General features: G+C 45.3%; 1 long non-coding RNA gene across 2 annotated transcripts in view; it reads left to right on the forward strand.

Annotated features, from left to right (window-relative positions):
- The window catches only part of LOC121268942, a 40,051-nt gene that overhangs the window by 6,304 nt on the left and 15,825 nt on the right, over window positions 1-17,922 (forward strand). For both annotated transcript variants that reach the window (XR_005941284.1, XR_005941285.1), the window contains exons 3-5: window positions 5,806-5,863; window positions 10,396-10,601; window positions 15,347-15,603. This is a non-coding gene — a long non-coding RNA (uncharacterized LOC121268942). The remainder of the gene's footprint in view (window positions 1-5,805; window positions 5,864-10,395; window positions 10,602-15,346; window positions 15,604-17,922) is intronic.

A 17,922-nucleotide genomic window follows, 5' to 3' on the forward strand; every position in this document is an offset into this window, starting at 1 on the left:
CTGGGAGGGCATCCAATGCCGGTAGCTGTGAAAATAACAGCCACTCAGAACTCTTACACTAATGGCTCCTTCCAGGGCTCCACTGAGGTGAGATCTCTCAAGCGTCCGCACACAACTGCATTCATGAGGTCATGGACACCGTTTTTGCCAAGGCCCACAATTACATCAACTTCAAGAGAGATCAAACAAGCCAGGACACCAGAGCACTGGGCTTTGCTGAGAGCGCCAGATTCCCACAGGTGCAGGTGCCCTTGACTGCACTCATGTGGTGATAAAAGCTCACTGGTAACAGGCACTGCAACACTTAAACAGGTGAGACTACCATTTGCTCAATGTATAGCTGGTCTGCGACCACAAGAAACTGATCATGCAGGTTTGCGCCAGATACCCAGGAAGCGTCCACGACTCATACATCTTGAGTAGATTGCAGATTCCAGACATCTTCAAGGGACAAATCAGGATTCAGGGCTGGCTGCACGGTGACAAAGGATACCCACAAAGGACATGGCTGATGACACCCACGCAGCAGCCTCAAAATCCTGCAGAGAGAAGGTACAACGAAGCGGTTGCTGAGCATTGGTGGAGCACACCATAGGGATCCTAAAGTTGCAATTCTGATGTCTGGACAGATCTGGCGGAACAATCCTCAGATAGTCTCATGATCATAGTGGCTTGCTGCACGCTTCACACCCTGCCACTGCAAAGGGGGAGGACTTGCCAGATGACAAGGTGGAGGAGCTGCACATCCCCTCCAATGAGGAGGACCTCAAAGGGGATGAGGGCGTTGAATTCAAAGAAGATGATGCTGCAGAGGTAGAGGCCATAGCATGGGCCAGATGAGGCAGGCATGCGTGGGAAGCCCTGGTAATCATCAGATTCCACCAGGAGGATGATAAGTTGTGGTGAGTACTTTTTTGGACTTGATAGTTACACATTAGGCCCACATTGTCTTGATCCTTTGAACAATGATTAACTTTTGGCAGCTTGTGTCCTTGTTGAGATGTGGTGCTAACAGGAGGAGGGAGTCCCGGCATCAGATGTCAGAAGGTGCTGCCTCTTCAAGCATCTCTCCAGCATCCCAATCAAAATGGCAGCCTACAAGAGCCAGGAGCTCTTGGTCAATCCTCAGTGATCTCATAGCTGTAAGCTTTCAAAGTGACAGGGTTCCTCAAGGAGATCCATCTGAAGCAATGGAACTATGCATTCTGTGTAACATCGAAGGTGAATCAGATAATTCACACTTGGGACATGTAGGCGATGACATTCCGCTGCTGTGAGTCCATTTAGAGATGACTCAGCCATCTGTGGTGAATTCTTCCAAATCACACTGACAGCCGGCACTCTCAGTGAGGGATCCTGGGCTACATTTATACTCAGATTGATATCAATGCGGACCACTGAGCATGACAACGTCAAACACTTGCCTGCCAGATATTAAAATGCCTCCTCTTTAGCACAGGCTTTGTGCCTTCATGGCCAGCCCTGGTCCTTGCTAAGTCCAAAATGCACACACACCATGATGCCCTCAAGGGCACATGTCATTGCTAATAAAGAGCACACTTCAGCTTCTGTACATCCTCGCCCGTCCGCATTATCTAAAGCAAACATGTGCACTTCCAGAGCCTGCTCAAAGCCTCTGTTGCCCCCTAGAAATCACCATTTGGAGTTAGCATCAGTGACCTCGGCAAGTGCTCAGGTGAGGGGACGCACAGCCCTGCAACCCAAGTTTGTGTCAAGAGCCTTGGCCCCGCAGAACCGCAAGGTGAGAGACGCACAAGGTTAGACATTCGAGAGCTATGATTATAATGTGGCTGAGAGGGGCTGGGCTTCATCACCTTGAGGCAGCAAAGTGCCTCAATTATTGGTGAGCTTAGCAATGTACACTCAGAAACGCAGTTGGCTGACAGCAGCGCACATGAGCTCTGAGTATGAGCTCATAGAATGGAAACCCTGCTGAGAGACAGAGCACATGGGATTGCATGATATATGACCATTCTCCATTTGTGAACACATCTCTCCTTGCACCGTACACCTTTACCGTTCAAGAATGCAGATGAGATAGGAGAATGCCTCTGCCTTACACAGCCAAGAATAAACAAGAAATGACCCTGCAAAGCATGTGAACGAGGTTTGTTCCACAAGCACACTTAACATTAAGGTCAAGACATCACTGATGTCAAAAATGATGTGCAAAAGGGACGCACACTGTGGTGATATGGAAGCACACTACTTTGATGAGTGGCCCATGATAGTGACATGTGTGACAAGTGGAGGAAGGGACCATGGTGTGTCCCCGAGTGACTGCAACACAGCCCATCATAACAAGGAGACATGCACAAGAGATGTGGAAAGGGTGCAATTCTATTTACAGTTGTGAACATTACATACATATTGTGGACACCGTGCCATCGCAGTGCTCCTATTATTTCTTGATTCCCTAATCCTACTGCTAGGTCTGGGTGCATTCCTGACACCCACAGTTGAGGTGGAGACAGCCTGCTGATTGCTATGCTCAGTTGTCTGTGATGACTTCAGCGGGCATCCTCTGGAGGGCTGAGACCTGGAGGCGTCTGGCCTGCTTTAAGTCTTTTGCCGTGAGGCATGTACACTCTCCTCAACCTGTGGAGCTGGAGGTGATGGGTTCACAGGAAGACGGGATTTGATCGCTGGAGACTCCTGTAGTCACCTGAGTGGATGACCCCAAGGTGTCTAGCTGTTGGTCTTCCTCCCTGTAGGTGTTCAAGGGAGGGCTGACTCCTCAAAGGGAAGGAGCAACTGGAGTGAAACGCCTCTCGTGTTCACACTGATGGATTGTGGTGGAATAAAATACATGTATAATTGTGAATGAAATAAAATACATGTATAATTGGGAAAGGAAATTAAAATACATGTATAATGAAATTACTGTAGAATGTCCCCAAACAGTCATGCAGCCAGCACATAAATTAGCAAATCAAAGGGCCGGTGCTACCTTCCCAGACGAAGGGGCTTCGGATGTCAGATACAGTTGCAAAATCCAAGAGAAAAAAAACTATTGTGTGTGCATTGCCCAGGATATGTAGCCATTAACACTAGGGTCATGAGGACTCGAAACGTCAACTCTTTTCTTCTCCATCGATGCTGCCAGACCTGCTGAGTTTTTCCAGGTAATTCTGTTTTTGTTTTGGATTTCCAGCATCCGCAGTTTTTTGTTTTTAACACTATCTATTTGCTGAACCGTCGACATTGTCCTGTCTAATCGTTAAATCATTAACACTAATCGCTATCCTTTGAAGCCATTTGAAACTATTGTAATTGCCCAAGTTTCAGTCACGAACCTTTTGCTATATCTATGTGTGTAAAGAGGTGTTAGTCAGAGACTGGTTCACTCCGTTCTATGTGACAAGGCTCTCCATGATATCACGGTTTTAATAAAGACTTCCTAGACAAGCCTCCAGGGTCTGAGTGTTCACTCGCTTTTTCCGCAACATGGATGCCACCAATGCCTATACCAATGAAGTGCAGCTCCTGCAGCAGTGCAGGACCAATGTCCTGAACTGAGGTTTTCATAGCGCCAGCCATCCTACCAGTGTCGACCTCGGTGCGTTGCCATGACAGCGAGATAACCACAGACTGAAGGTGGATGGACTCCTTCATCAGCCCTTAAAATCTGAGGAATGCATCTGACATCCCTTCCTGATGTTCCCGTGATTATCTTTACAGCTCGAGCAATTGATTTAGGACCTAGCCCAGAGGCTTGTCATCTGAGTTGGAGTCACCTGAATCGTGACCTCCAACTGTCCTCCAAGTGCTGGCTATCTCAGATGTCTCTGCCTCCACCTGCTGTGGACCAGATGGTGCACTGTGCTCACTAGATTGTGACCCTGAGCCTGCTCTAGATCTAGATCCCATCAAGGTGTGAGTCTCTGCGCAGGCGGAGGGTGTGGGTGAGCGCTCTGATGGGTCTTCCAAGCTGCTGCGTTCTGGTTTCTCATCCAAGGTGTCCTCAGGGCTGGAGCTGAGGGCCTGGCAGGCTGAGGGGGTCAGGCGCTTGCAGAGATGCCTATGACAGAAAGTAGAGGTAATTAGTGGATGGCAGCCAAGTGAAAAACAGGAGTTTGCACTCATAATAGGGTGGACTGATGGATGATCTGGAGCAGGATCTTCACATGGGTATGTGCTGCGAGTCTCAGCGTCACCGCAGGTACACCCTCTCCAGCCAGCTCGATGGCTCTGTTCCCGAACTCCGTTAGAACCTTGAGTTCTGGCATTCCAACCCTGGTCTGGGACCTCTCCCTGTGATTGTGCACAATCTTCTCCTGCATAAAGACAGGTGGAGAGAGTGTGGGCAAGATACATGCCAGAAAAGATGAGAAGGATGCCTGGCATGTGTGAGTGGTGTCATGTATGGGATGAGGACATGATCTGCAGAGGAGATGAAGGTGTGTGTGAGAGAGTGAGTGGTGATGTCCACTGAGCTGGCAGTGAGTGAGATCCCTGTGAATGTCTGATGGGTTTGTGAGTGTGTGAGTTGAAAGTGATGAAATAGTTGACTTACCTTGGTGGTGTGGATGAGATCATTCATCCTCTTTCTACACTGGGTGGCTGATCTTTACTGTGCAGTGTTGGCACTGACCACCACTGCCACCACCTCCCAAGCCTTTGTGGTGAGGTTGTTGGACCTCCTTCAGCCAGAGCGGGGACAGTGGACATTGCAGTGGATTTCCATGGTATCCAAAAGGTGTTCCAGTGAGGAGTCACCGAATTTTGATGCTGCCATCTTCTTGGCTTTTGGGGCCATGTCTTGGGTGAAGCAGAGTTGGGCTGTAGACATTGAGAACTGTGCAAGCGGCTACAGATTAAATTTGGTGCCCAGAGTGAGGAAGAGGTGAGATCATAGTGTGTTGGATGATTCAGAGGCTGCTCGCCAGTGATACAGTCTGTTTCCTGTTCTTGCATAATTAATGAAGTGAGAATTGGACGATATGGCCTGAAAAACCGCCATTGTGGCTGCTGAGAAAAACATCGATTTTTACACCCTCTACCACATTAGTGCAATTCAGAGAAAATCCTGCCTTATGACTTCAGGGGAGTGAGAAGAACTCACATTTCCGGAGTCATTAAGCAAGGCATCTATGGCAATCATCCGAGGTATTCAACTGTTGGAGATTGGCCATTAAGACTAACCGCTCCGACAGTAGGACTCTGGCTAAGTTAGCTTCCAGATATTAGCTAATCAAGTCACCTTTGGAATACACGGACATTGTGTTATTTTGAACCTCCCTGGCAGTTGGAGAAGAAAAGTCACATGAGTTGCCAACCCTTTGTGAGTTTTAAGCACATGTTTTCTCAGCAGAACTGAGGACAAGCAGCTTAGGGAGAAGCCCTAAATGGGGTCCCTTCTGGTGTGTGTGTGTGTGTGTGTGTGTGTGTGTGTGTGTGTGTGTGTGTGTGTGTGTGTGTGTGTGTGTCCATAATCTATTCATTGTCCTATCGGTTAACGATTCACTGAAATGGCAAGTATACCATTGCAAACAGAATCCTGCTGCAGTCGAATGAGGACAGGGCGAACAGGGGAGCTATACCACCCCTCCTCACCTGCTCGTAACACCATCCATAGATATTAGCTTATCTTGAAGTTAGTTACCTTCTCAAAATGTTCAGCTATATTTATTAGACAAGACTTACACTTTACAAATCCATGTTGGCTGTCTGATAAACGTACATTGGTCCAAACGCTTAGTGACTCTATCTTCAATAAAGTTCAAGTAACTTCTCCATCAACAAATGTTAGACTAATTGCTCCTAATCATTATATTTCAACAGAATATCAAGAACTAGAGGGCAAAGATTCAGAACAATTGGCAAAAGGAGTAAATGTGATGTGAGGAAAATTTTTTCACCCAGAGGCTGTTTGGAGTCTGGAACAAACTTCCTGAGAGGGTGGTGGAGGCAGGTTCGATCGAGGTATTCAGAAGGGAATTGGATTGCTACCTGAAATTAAAGAATATGCAAGGTTACAGGGATAAGGCAGGGGAGTGGGACTAGGTGGAATGCTCTTTCAGAGAGCCAGTGCAGACTCGATGGGCTGAATGGTCTCCTTCTACACTGTAAAGATACTGTAATACTGTGGTTAATTTCTTCTGTGAAGAACAAAGCTGTCATGGCAACTCTGCACACCAGATATTGACATGAAGGATTCTTGGAGGTTCATCACAAACTATCTACTCTTTCATTGAGAGGAATACCTTCACGTACACAAAGGAGATTGGGTGCTTTGTAGACACCTTCAGTGTGATATAGATGCCTTAATTAGCACCTTGGACCCCAGGGAAACCCACCACTCTATTAACTGTGAGACCCTTTCTCTCTACTGTCTGGCTGTGGTGCCAAAGCTTATGCACAAGACTTCAATGAGCTGACGAATGGCCAAACAGCTCCCTGGCATATGTTGCATATAGCGAACTTGAGCCATAAAATTCATTGACAGTGCCACCAAGCAGCATATACTCACCCATAACCTGCTCACCAGTGCTTAGCTTAGGCTTTGCCAGGACTACTCAACTTCAGGCGTCATTCCAGTCTTAACCCAAACCTGAGCAAAAGAGCTGAAGTCCAGAGGTGAAATGAGAGTGACTGCCCTCGACATCAAGGTAGCATTTGACCGAGTGTGGCATCAAGAAGCCCAAGCAAAACTGGAGCCAATGGGAATCGGGGAAAACTCTCTGCTGGTTGGAGTCATACTTAGCACAAAGAAAGAAGGTTGTGGTTGTTGGAGGCCAGTCATTTCAGCCCAGAATATCACTGCATAAGTTCCTCAGAGTAGTGTCCTAGGCTCAGTCGCCTTCAGCTGCTCCTTCAATGACCCTTCTTCCATCATAAGGTCAGGAATGGGGATGCTCATTGAAGATTGACACACATCAATGAATTTTTTAAAATGCCCATTGCAGTGCCAGGATCTGTGATCTAGCCAGAGCAATGCGAGCAAAGACCTTCCCCACAATACTTAACAAGGAGATGCCTCAGTAACTTGCAGTCACTGTGATCCACTTTGTTATTGTACAAGGTGACTATGTTTGCATTATATATGTCTTAAGGCACAAATCTTTCCTTCTAGCAGAGACACAAAAGCTCATGGAGATGCTGCAGCAGTGCTGGTTTTCCACTTTTGATGATTTCAATGGAATGCCGTTGTTTCCTGGAGCTTTACCACTGGCAAGATATCATTGGCCTTGTTGGGCTCTACTATGGTGGGCAGATTGCAGGTTCTGGCATCAAGCATCTACCCTGAGCCTCAGTGTGACTTTAGAGCTAGCAGACCAACAGTTGACTGATTTTCTCACTCCAGCAGTTTCAGGAAAAGTGCCATGAACAGCACAGACCCACCTCTACATTGCCTTCAGGGACCTCACCTTTCATCATGTCAGCACTGATGGATTCTTTAAACTGATGTGGAAAATAGGCTATAGGCTGGCCGCCTGGACTCCTGAGTGTCATTTCTTCTTTCCACATGAACATGCAGTTCCACCAGTTACAATGGAGCATCATTGGAGGCTTTCAGCATCAGCAGCTGGGTAAAGCAGGGCTGCATCCTGGCGCTAACTCTCTTTGGCATATTTTTCTCCATACTGCTATTGTACACTTTCAGCGACTCAAATGAGGGTGTTTACCTGCATGCCAGAGCTGACGGCAAGCTGTTCAACTGGCAAGATGATGCACCAAGATAAAAGTGCGTAATGTCCTTATTTGTGACTTGCTGTTTGCTGATGATGTTATGCTGGCATCCCATACTGCAGTTCACTTGCAATAGCTTGTCGATTGGTTCTCCCGGGCCTGCAAGGAGTTTGGACCGACAATCAGCGTCAGGAAGACCAAAGATATGGGTCACAATGTAGAGACTCCACCTTCCATTAACATTGACAACCTCACTCTGAAGGTCATCGACAGTTTCACATACCTTGGATCAACAATTAACAGCAACCTCTCTCTTGATGCTGAAATCAGCACCAGGATTGCCAAGGCCACAGCTGTTATGTCAAAATCGAGAAGCTGAGTGTGAACCAACAGCAAACTAACTAAAAATACAAAGCTCCGTGTGTACCAGACTTATGTTCTCAGCTCCCCCCTTTCCAGTAGCAGAGGCATGGAAAACTTATGCAACCCGAGAAGAGATGATAAACAGCTTCCACCTCTGCTGCCTCAGACAATTATTGGTAATCTCCTGGCAAGATAGAGCACTGAATATGGAAGTATGCCTGTGTGCAGGGATCCCCTGCATGTTTGCTCTTTTGAGTCAGCGATGAATCGGTTGGGTCATGTGAGCTGAATGGTTGATAGCTGCTTCGCCAAAGACATGTTCTCTGTGAGCTTACCATCGGCATGAGACCAACTGATCACAAGGACAACTGTAAGTGAAAGCTCAAGTTGAATGTGTTGAGAGTAAATGCATGGCCTTGTTGCTGACTCGACTGCCTGGAGACAAACAGGCAGGAAGGAAAGGTAAAAGCAGAGGACAAAAGAAATGACCAAATGGTGGAAAAGAGAGCCTGGCAGAAAGAATAAACATCAGTCAATCTTGCGCCAAGGCTCTTCATCTGTGCCTGCTGCGGTTGGGATTGCTGCTCTCAAATCAACCTCTACAGCCACAGAGGATGATGTTCAATGCAGAAGTGACATAGACCTTGGGCGCAGTCCATCATCTCCTGAGACAGACAGATGTCATCAAGCTCAACCATTGCAGCTTTTGTGAGGCAAACTCTTATGATGCAGAGTTCCAAGATCTGTGCTGTCTTAAATTCTGTGGGTGGGGATGACATCTGGTGGGCTGTATTCTGGAATAGTGCCTAACTCTCCGTCCCTCTAACCTGTGCTGTTGATCCTCCTCCCTAATAATGGGCTGAGAGAGAGACACTTCTAGAGGAAAAGTCATACCTTTTGTTGCCAATCCCTAATTGCCCTTGAGCCACCACCTTTTTGAACTGCTGTTCCTGAGCTGCTCTGACAATGTGGAGTTCAGTGGGGATAGGGCTGGGGTGGGGTGGTCAGGGTAGCAGGATATCAAAATTGAAAGCCAGTCGCAGTAACACATGAAGAAGTGTGAGGGTACACATGGAAAGCATTTCCAGGCACATGTATGGCAGAAATGACATCCCTCTATTTCCTCGGTTAAAGAAATGCACCATTAATGCACCTAAAACATTGAGGAAATTCACCCCACACCCCCCCCCCCCCTCGCCTCCGTATTTGGATGCACTCAATATATTGTCAGGTTCTCTGTTTTCTCACTCCAGACGCTGATGACACCTGCGAATGTGGAAAGTCATCAATGTACAGAGACAGTTCTGCACTGAATCAAAGGGCACATCTGTGGCTATCTTATCCAACTTCTTGCCCATCCTCAGCTTCTTAAAGAGACCAACATCATTTGCAACCAATACCCATGGTCACCATTCCCATTACTGGTGGGACAGGATAGGCACCAAGTGCCAATCTCTCTGAAACTTTTAAAAGATATTTTGGCAACATCTCGCTAGCCTTGGAAAGCCTTACCTGACACAGGGCAGGACTAACACACAATTCCATCTCTGGCACTTCATGAATGGTTGGAGAATCTCTTCTAATTGCATCAACACTGCCCTTGCTTCCTATTGCTCCCATCTGCAGTAGTACATCACTTCAATTTCTTCTGGCTCAAGAGATTAGCTTGCCATTTCTTCTATTCCTTTTGTCCATGTCTTAGTTTCCTTAGACTTCCTTGTGCCTTGTTTTTTTTTTAATTATCACCCTAGGGGCAAGACCCAGTGTCAGTCACAGCAGAGTGTGGTTCAGGGTGAAAATGCTTGGTTTAGACAGGTCCCTGGAGGTGGTAGCTGGCACATGAGTGGGCTGTTAGCTGTAATACTCAGTGTTAATGGATACTAGCCTGGGGCAGGCTCAGCCAGGGTGATGATGGGAGCTTATGTACTGACCCCATGTTCCTCTGCTTCACCCTCATGGCTTGTTTAACTGGTGTGGGAGGAGCTGGTCTTTTGACAGTCTCCAGGAAGGAGCTCCAGTGAGCAGGAACACCAGACACTCTAAGTAATCTGCCCACCTTTTTGTCGAGAACCCTATTCTATGTTTTAGCAGGATGCACTATTTTCTGTTGTGTGCAGGGATCGCTACTCCGGGTCGCATGGTGCAAAGTGCAAACTCAGACAATGGTAAAGAGACACCTGTGGACATTGTGAGGTCAGTCAGTGTCACATGGTGCTCTAGAATGTTCTACAGAGCAGTTAAATGCAGGGGTGAACCAGAGCATGTTTAGCAAAGAGTGTACTCCCTCCAGCATCTGTGAGAGAGAGGTGAAATGTGAAGTTTATATTGTGTATAATACATGTGTGGCTGACACAAACTTGACCATTTTTGCTTCCACAGCACGTTGAGGTTGTCAATACCAGTTTATTCCATTTGCTCTGCTGTATGACAGACAACGTGCTACAAGGACACAATCTGCTCCTCAAGTGTTGACCTAATCCAGTGCTGCCATTCCCATGCTGAGCTGTGAACACCCTAATCTCAGTGAACTTCTTGGAACACCTTTTTGAGGCAGAAACGAGAATTGTGTACAGAGGATTCTTCAGGTGTGCAAAGGCTCCTCCTGGCTTGTGTCATTGTTGTGAATGTCTGTTTACCACGTGATTTTTGGAAGGATTTATGAGGGTAGTTTTGTTGTAATCTTATCAAGGGTATCAATTTTAAATTCCAAGCACAGATATTTTTTGTTAGCACATACTCCAGCCTTTGAGACACTGCCAAGAACAACTACTTGCATTTACATAGAGTCTTTAATGCTGTAAAACATTCTAAGGCACTTTGAAGGAGCATTATCAAACAAAATTTGACACCGAGTCACAAAAGATGATAATACATATGATCAAAAGCTCATCAAAGGTTTTGAGGAGTTTACTTAAAAAGGAGAGAGAGAGGTGGCGATGTTTAGGGAGGGAATTTCAGAACTTAAGCCCCAGGCAACTGAAGGCAATGCCACCAATGGTGAGATGATGAAAATCAAGGATTCTCAAAAGGCCAGAATTGGAGGAGTGCAGTGATCTAGAAGTCTGGAGAAGGTTACACAGGTAGGGAGGCATGAAGCCATGGAGACATTTGAAAACAGGGATGAGAATTTTAAAGTTAAAGCCATTCCAAACTGGAAGCCAATGTAGATCAACAAACACAGGGCTGTTGGTGAACAGAATTTGGTGCAAATGCTTTGTTTTTGGTGATGAAAATTGAGGCAATGAGCCAGATCACGAGGAGAATTCTTAGCAGCAACTTGAAACTCGAGTCACCACAGTACAAAAAGAATATTGCAATGATTGAAAGGATAGAGAAGGGAACAAATGGAATGATTGAAGGGTTGGAGGGATTGCGTTATGAGAAATATATTTCCATTGAGAAAGATTGAGAAATGGTATGATGACTGTTTTAGAAATCTAAATGAAGTAGGTTAATATTGGGGTTGATATTAACTCATCCCCCATGCACTCCCACAATAGGTGGGCTAAGGTTTTGAAGTGAGGACACAGGGGCTTATAGAATCATAGGGCTGGAGAGTGGTGGCAACCCCACCACGGCATTTCCAGGTGCTCCCATGCAATGAAAAGCCAAATGGCACCAAATGGTTGGCGTCAGAGTTCTCGTGTCCTGAATAACAGATGTCCCATTCAGAAGCCAGCAGCTTTTAATTATTGCTAGCACCAGTGGTTATTAGGGAAGGAAACAGTTAAAGCAGTTCAATCGCTAATTATTAGGTTGTTTAATTAAGTACCCATTTGGTTGTATGAAAGGGATAACAGCTGAGACTAGTGTTGTCTGTGGAGAGTTTTATGACTAGTAATAAAACTCTGTCTGAAAGAGTCTGTCTTGGTTTTGGACAGCTATTAGAACTTAACAGTGGCAGCAGAGAATGGTTGCTGCTTGTAAGTAAAAGTTTGGAAAATAATCTTTCTTCAGACAATAGGCTGTATTTGGAATTAACTTTAAGAGCAGAGTGGTTTGGAGTCACTCTAAAGAAAAGGGAGAGTGGCTGAATCAAAATATTAGGTGTTGGGGTATGATTATCCACTGATGCTTTCAGAGAGTGACCCCTATGAGTAATAGAAGAATGGAGTAACTATGTGGATACGATTAGTCCTTGCCAAAGAGATGAAACAGGGCATTTATGTTACCATACAAAAGGAAAAGAAGATGCAAAGTATTTTTGGAGTTGGAGCCTGAGCATTTGGATATGGATGAAGTTTTGTAAACATTATTATTAGATTTTATTGATAAGACTTATCAGAACGATGATTTATTAAGCGCTTACAAAGCATAGTCTCATTTTGACAAATTTAGAAAGTTGGAAAAAAGTTCCATGGCAGATTACATAATGGAATTCAGTAGACTATATATAGGATTGTAAAAGTTTTGTTTAGAAATTCCCCAATCAGTGCTGGCGTTCAAGTTACTAGATTGTGCCATAGTATCGGAAATGGATAGGCTTCTACTTCTAACGGGAGTTAAGTTTGCAGGAAGACATACTGCTATAACAGTTGTCAGAAACTCTTTAAAAAACATTCCTAGGAAAACATTCCTTTCCGGCAGCATTCATGGTGCAAATGAGCCATTCGGCAGTAAGACAGAAAATGGAGGATACAGTGTTAATGGGGTGGCGAGATCATTTAGAAACAGGACGCAGGCATCAATACAAAAGAGAATTTGTAACTAAAAGCAACGAGGACAGAAAAACCTTGGATAGTTATGGCAGGAGAAAAGAATTAGGGATATACGACAAAAAAATGAATCCCAGAAATGCCCAGGGTGTGGTCGATCAGTGTTTCAGATGTGATTCAAAATATCATTATGCAATGAACTATCCTCAACGAGGTAATGTGCTCAAAATTAAACATGAGACAGGAGACTCAGTATATGGAGATATTGACCAAAGAGAGGGCCTTCTATTAGTTACAAGAATTTTCAGCCCAGTGGTGAATGTCTTGGTGGCAGAGTCCTTCAACTGTGTGGCACTAGATAGCAAATGCACATCTACAGTGTGTGGAATAGATTGGTTAAAATGCTACCTGGACTCCTCAAATGACAAGGAGTGGAATAAGGCTCAAGAATTTGAGTTCCACCAGTTTTTGATTTGGAGATGATAATACCCTAAAATCTTTAAGGGTGGTGATTCCCCATAAGCTGGCTGGAGTCAATCATTTCATCAGCATGGATGTAGTGTCTAGTGAAATATCATCAATGAAGAACATGCAAATGAAGCTGAATGTGGAAAATGGCAAGGTCAAATACACCTATTTATTTATAATTTACCCAATCTCAAAACTACTGTATTCCCTTAATGAAACCTAACTTTTCTACTAGGTAGATTAAAGAAGTGTTATTAGTGTCGGGGATAGGAATTTGGAAGACAAAAAAAGCAAATGGTGTCAAAATTGCATCGGCAGTTTGCCCACCCAACTTCGCAAAGATTAAAAATTTTGCTAAGGGATGGAGAGTACACTAAACTTATAGAGGAGATAAGCGATAGATGTGATATATGTAAGAAACACAGAAGACACCATCACGAGCGAAAGTGAGTCTATCTTTAGTGAGCGATTTCAATTAAGTTGTGGCAATGGATTTAAAGGTGGGGAATAAAGAAAAGAATATTTTTTTTATTTTGCATTTCATAGATTTGACAACAAGGTTTAGCCAGTCAACAACCATATACAGTAAAGAAAATAATTGTGGATCAGGTAGTGAAGAAGTGGATTGGGGTCACCAGTGAAATTCCTCACTAACAAGTTCCTGGATATGTACGAAAATATTAATATAATAGTTATGAATACTGCAGCTGAAACTCCCTTTAGTAATGGAGTATGTGAAAAGAATAATCTGGTTGTAGATTAGATGCTTTGTAAAATTTTGGCAGATAAACCAAGCTGTAAATTAACATCAACTCTGGCATAGGCTGTCCATGCCGAAAACTCACTGCAGATGGTTGGGGGCTATAGTCTCTAGCGGTTTTTTGGTAGAAATGCAAAAATTCCTTCAGTACTGAATGATCATCTCTTTCCCCCCACCACCCCCACAGTTTGGGAGGAAACTACAATTAGCTCTACCTTTTTCTGAGCATTTAAATGCACTACATGCAGGCAGAAGATCATTCCTTAAAGCTGAAGTTTCCGAAAGAATTTGGCAAGCTCTAAGACACAATGTGTGACCATCGGAAACTGTTTTCAATTGGGGAGACATGGTATACTGTAAAAGAGTGGGAAGGCCTGGGAAAGATTATAGGTAAAGATGGTAAAGTCATTTTACAACATGGGAACCAGACTATTCATGTACACTCAAGGTTAGTTGGTGTGGACTACAAATTTGTGTGTTTGGAAAGTGTTGTAGGAAGGGACAAGGAACCATGTACTACTTATACCCATACATTGCATGATTGTGAGGACCAGGTGACTGAAGTTGACAGGGTATCTGAAGATAGAGACAGTAATTCGGACAAAGATGATGTGGCGATTAGTCCCAGAGGACAACTGCCAAAAGCTGGCACTAAAGTTACATACTTGCCAGAAGGGGCCAATCATTGGCGGGATGTGACGATTGTAGGTAGAGCAGGGGAGGCCATTGGAAAATATAAAAACTAGTTAAATGTATGAGATAAAGGACAGGTTAGGCCTATAGATTGGGAACATGAAATACAAAAATGGAAGGCACAGAATGCAGTATCAGTTCAGGCAGTGGATCTGGGAGTGAATATCTCTAGGAAGAGATCACAACTGTTGAAAGAACGTTTTAAAAATGGAAGAGGGAGATAAAACATTAATAGTCCAGAGCGTGATTGAGGGCATAGCTTAAAATAGAGGAATATGGCAGAATGGTAATGCTACATGGAGCAGAAGTCCATGTGATCAAGAAGTCTTAGTAGCTTCAAATAAATGAATAAAGGATGTCAAACAGCAGGAACTACATCAACAAAAACAGAAAATGCTGAGGTCTGACAGCATCTGTAGAAGGAGAAACAGAGTTGACGTTTCAAGTCCATATGACTCCTTCAGAGCTAGAACACATAGTTGGAAAGAAGTTGGGGTAAATGGAGGTGCCAGATAGGGTACAACCAGCTCTGTCTCACAGATGGAAATGCATGGAAAAGGTGCTTCCTGATGGGACTTAGAGTTAAAGCCAGGTTTAGTGGCATGAGGGTTTGAAGAAAAATTGGGTGACCAGGATATAAGAGTAGATTCACCTGTGGCAGGGAAAGTTATGCTGAAGATCTTTTTAGCTCTATTAGCTACAAATGCTTGGGAATGTAAAGCCATTGATATTAAAGCTGCATTTTTTTTTGCAGGGACACCAGCTTCCAAGGGAACGTTATCAGGTGCTTCATATGACTCAAAACATCATTATGTAATGAAATGCCCAATGCTTAACAGCAGTGTTTTTGAAGTGACACATGACACAGAATTTGGAAGTTGGAGATGATGACAGTTTGAGTAAACTGTGCTAGTTACAAGAAGCTTGAGTCCATTAATGAGCGTAATATTTGGGGATTCATTCAAATGTGCCAGATTGGATCTTGGCTTCAGCTCGACCTTGTGTGGGAAGGTTGGTTAAAATGTTATTTAGTTTCATTTAAGTGGTAAGAATCCAAGTAAGGGGGGGTGGGTGGTTGGTGGGGGTGGGGTGGGGGGGCGGGGGGTGGTTGGGGGGTGGGGGGGTGTTGGGGGTGGGGGGGTAAAGCTGGATAGAGGGCCAGTGATAGGTGGAGATAGCCAAAAGATGTCATAGACAATGGGACAAAGAGGTGTTGAAGGTGGTGATATTATCTAAGGAATGTGCTAATTAAGGGTAGAAAGCAGGACGAGCAAGGTACAGGTAGCCCTAGTAGGGGTGGGGTGAAGGAATCAAAATAGGCTAAAAGAGATAAAACAATGGATGGAAATACATTTAAAAATAATGGAAATGGGTGGGAAAAGAAAAATCTATATAAATTATTAAGGGGGGAAAAAAGGGGAATCAGAAAGGGGGTGGGGATGGAGGAGAGAGTTCATGATCTGAAGTTGTTGAACTCAACATTAAGTCCGGAAGGCTGTAAAGTGCCTAGTCGGAAGATGAGGTGCGTTTGGTCTCTCCAATGTAGAGGAAAATGCGTTGGGAGCAACGAATGCAGTAGACTAAATTGAGGGAAGTGCAAGTGAAATGCTGCTTCACTTGAAAGGAGTGTTTGGGCCCTTGGACGGTGAGGAGAGGGGAAGTAAAGGGGCAGGTGTTGCATCTTCTGCAGTTGCATGGGAAAGTGCCATGAGAAGGATTTGAGGTGTAGGGGATGATGGAGGAGTGGACCAGGGTGTCCCGGAGGGAACGATCCCTGCGGAATGCTGCTTGGGGTCGGGTGGGGGGGGCGGTGGGGGGGTGAAGGGAAGATGTGTTTGGTGGTGGAATCATGCTGGAGTTGTACAAATGGTGGAGGATGATCCTATGAATGCGGAGGCTGGTGGGGTGATAAGTGAGGACAAGGGTGACGACCCTATCATGGTTCTGGGAGGGAGAGGAAGGTGTGAGGGCGGATGCATGGGAGATGGGCCGGACATGGTTGAGGGCCCTGTCAATCACCGTGGGTGGAAAACCTCAGTTAAGGAAGAGATAGCTGTGGGAGTCGGTAGGTTTGTAATGAATATTACGATGCTCCTTGGACTGCTGTTCTCGTCGCATCCTGAGATCCACACTCAGTGCCATGCGCTGCCATATGAACACACTCGACCTCTCCCTCCAGCAGCACCGACTCACCCTATCTCTACGCTGTCTTTGCCCCCAGTTTCATTTTATTCTTCATCTCATCTGACACTTCAACAAGAAACTTTGTCTCTTTCTTTCAGGTGCAAAGGAACAAATGCAAGCTCCAATAACTCGACACCAACACCCATCCAGGGCCCTACCTCGACTATAGCTCCTCACACCCCGCTTCCAGTAAGGACTCCATCCCATTTTCTCAGTTTCTTCGCATCTGTTCTTATGATGCCACTCTCCAAAACAGTTCCTCTGACATGTCTTCCTTCTTCCTTAACCAAGGTTTTCCACCCACAGTGGTTGACAGGGCCCTTAACTTCCTTTTGTTTATGACATCTTTGGCAATCTCTTCTTTGCCTCCACCTATCACTGGCCCTCTATCCAGCTCTACCGGTCCCATCCCCCTCAACCAGCTTATATTTCACCTCATTTCTATTTTTCCTTCATTCTGATGAAGAGTCATACGGACTCGAAATGTTAACTGTGTTCCTCTCCGCAGATGCTGTCAGACCTGCTGAGTTTTTCCAGCTATTTTTATCTTTGTTTCAGATTTCCAGCATCCACAGTATTTTGCTTTTATTCTTTATCGCATGGATAAGGCCAGCCAGGCTGAGCGAGCCAGAGGTTTTGCAGCCATTGCTGGCTTCCCCCGTGTCCAGGATGCTATAGACTGTACACATGTGGCCATCAAGGTACCAGCAGGTGAGCCCGGTGCCTTCGTCAACAGGAAGGGCTTCCACTCCATGAACGTGCAGATAGTGTGTGATCACAGGATGCAGATTCTGCAAGTCTGTGCAAGGTACCCAGGCAGCTTCCACGATGCTTATATCCTCAGACACTCCCAGGTGCCGGGGCTCTTCAGTGCTCCAGCCCGGTTGGGTGGATGGCTGTTGGGTAATAAGGGTTATCCCTTGAAAAGCTAGCTTATGACGCCTCTCCGCCACCCAAGAACAGAGGCTGAGCAGCACTACAACAGGAGCCATGGGTCCACAAGGGCGGTGGTAGAGAGAACCATAGGTCTTCTCAAGATGCACTTCCAATGCCTGAACCGTTCAGGCGGCACACTACAATACCCCCCCACAGTGTGTGCCACTGATAGTGGTTGCATGTTATGCTCTCCACAACCTGGTACTGGAG

Source organism: Carcharodon carcharias, chromosome 23 (assembly GCF_017639515.1).
Source record: "Carcharodon carcharias isolate sCarCar2 chromosome 23, sCarCar2.pri, whole genome shotgun sequence".
Lineage (NCBI taxonomy): Eukaryota > Metazoa > Chordata > Chondrichthyes > Lamniformes > Lamnidae > Carcharodon > Carcharodon carcharias.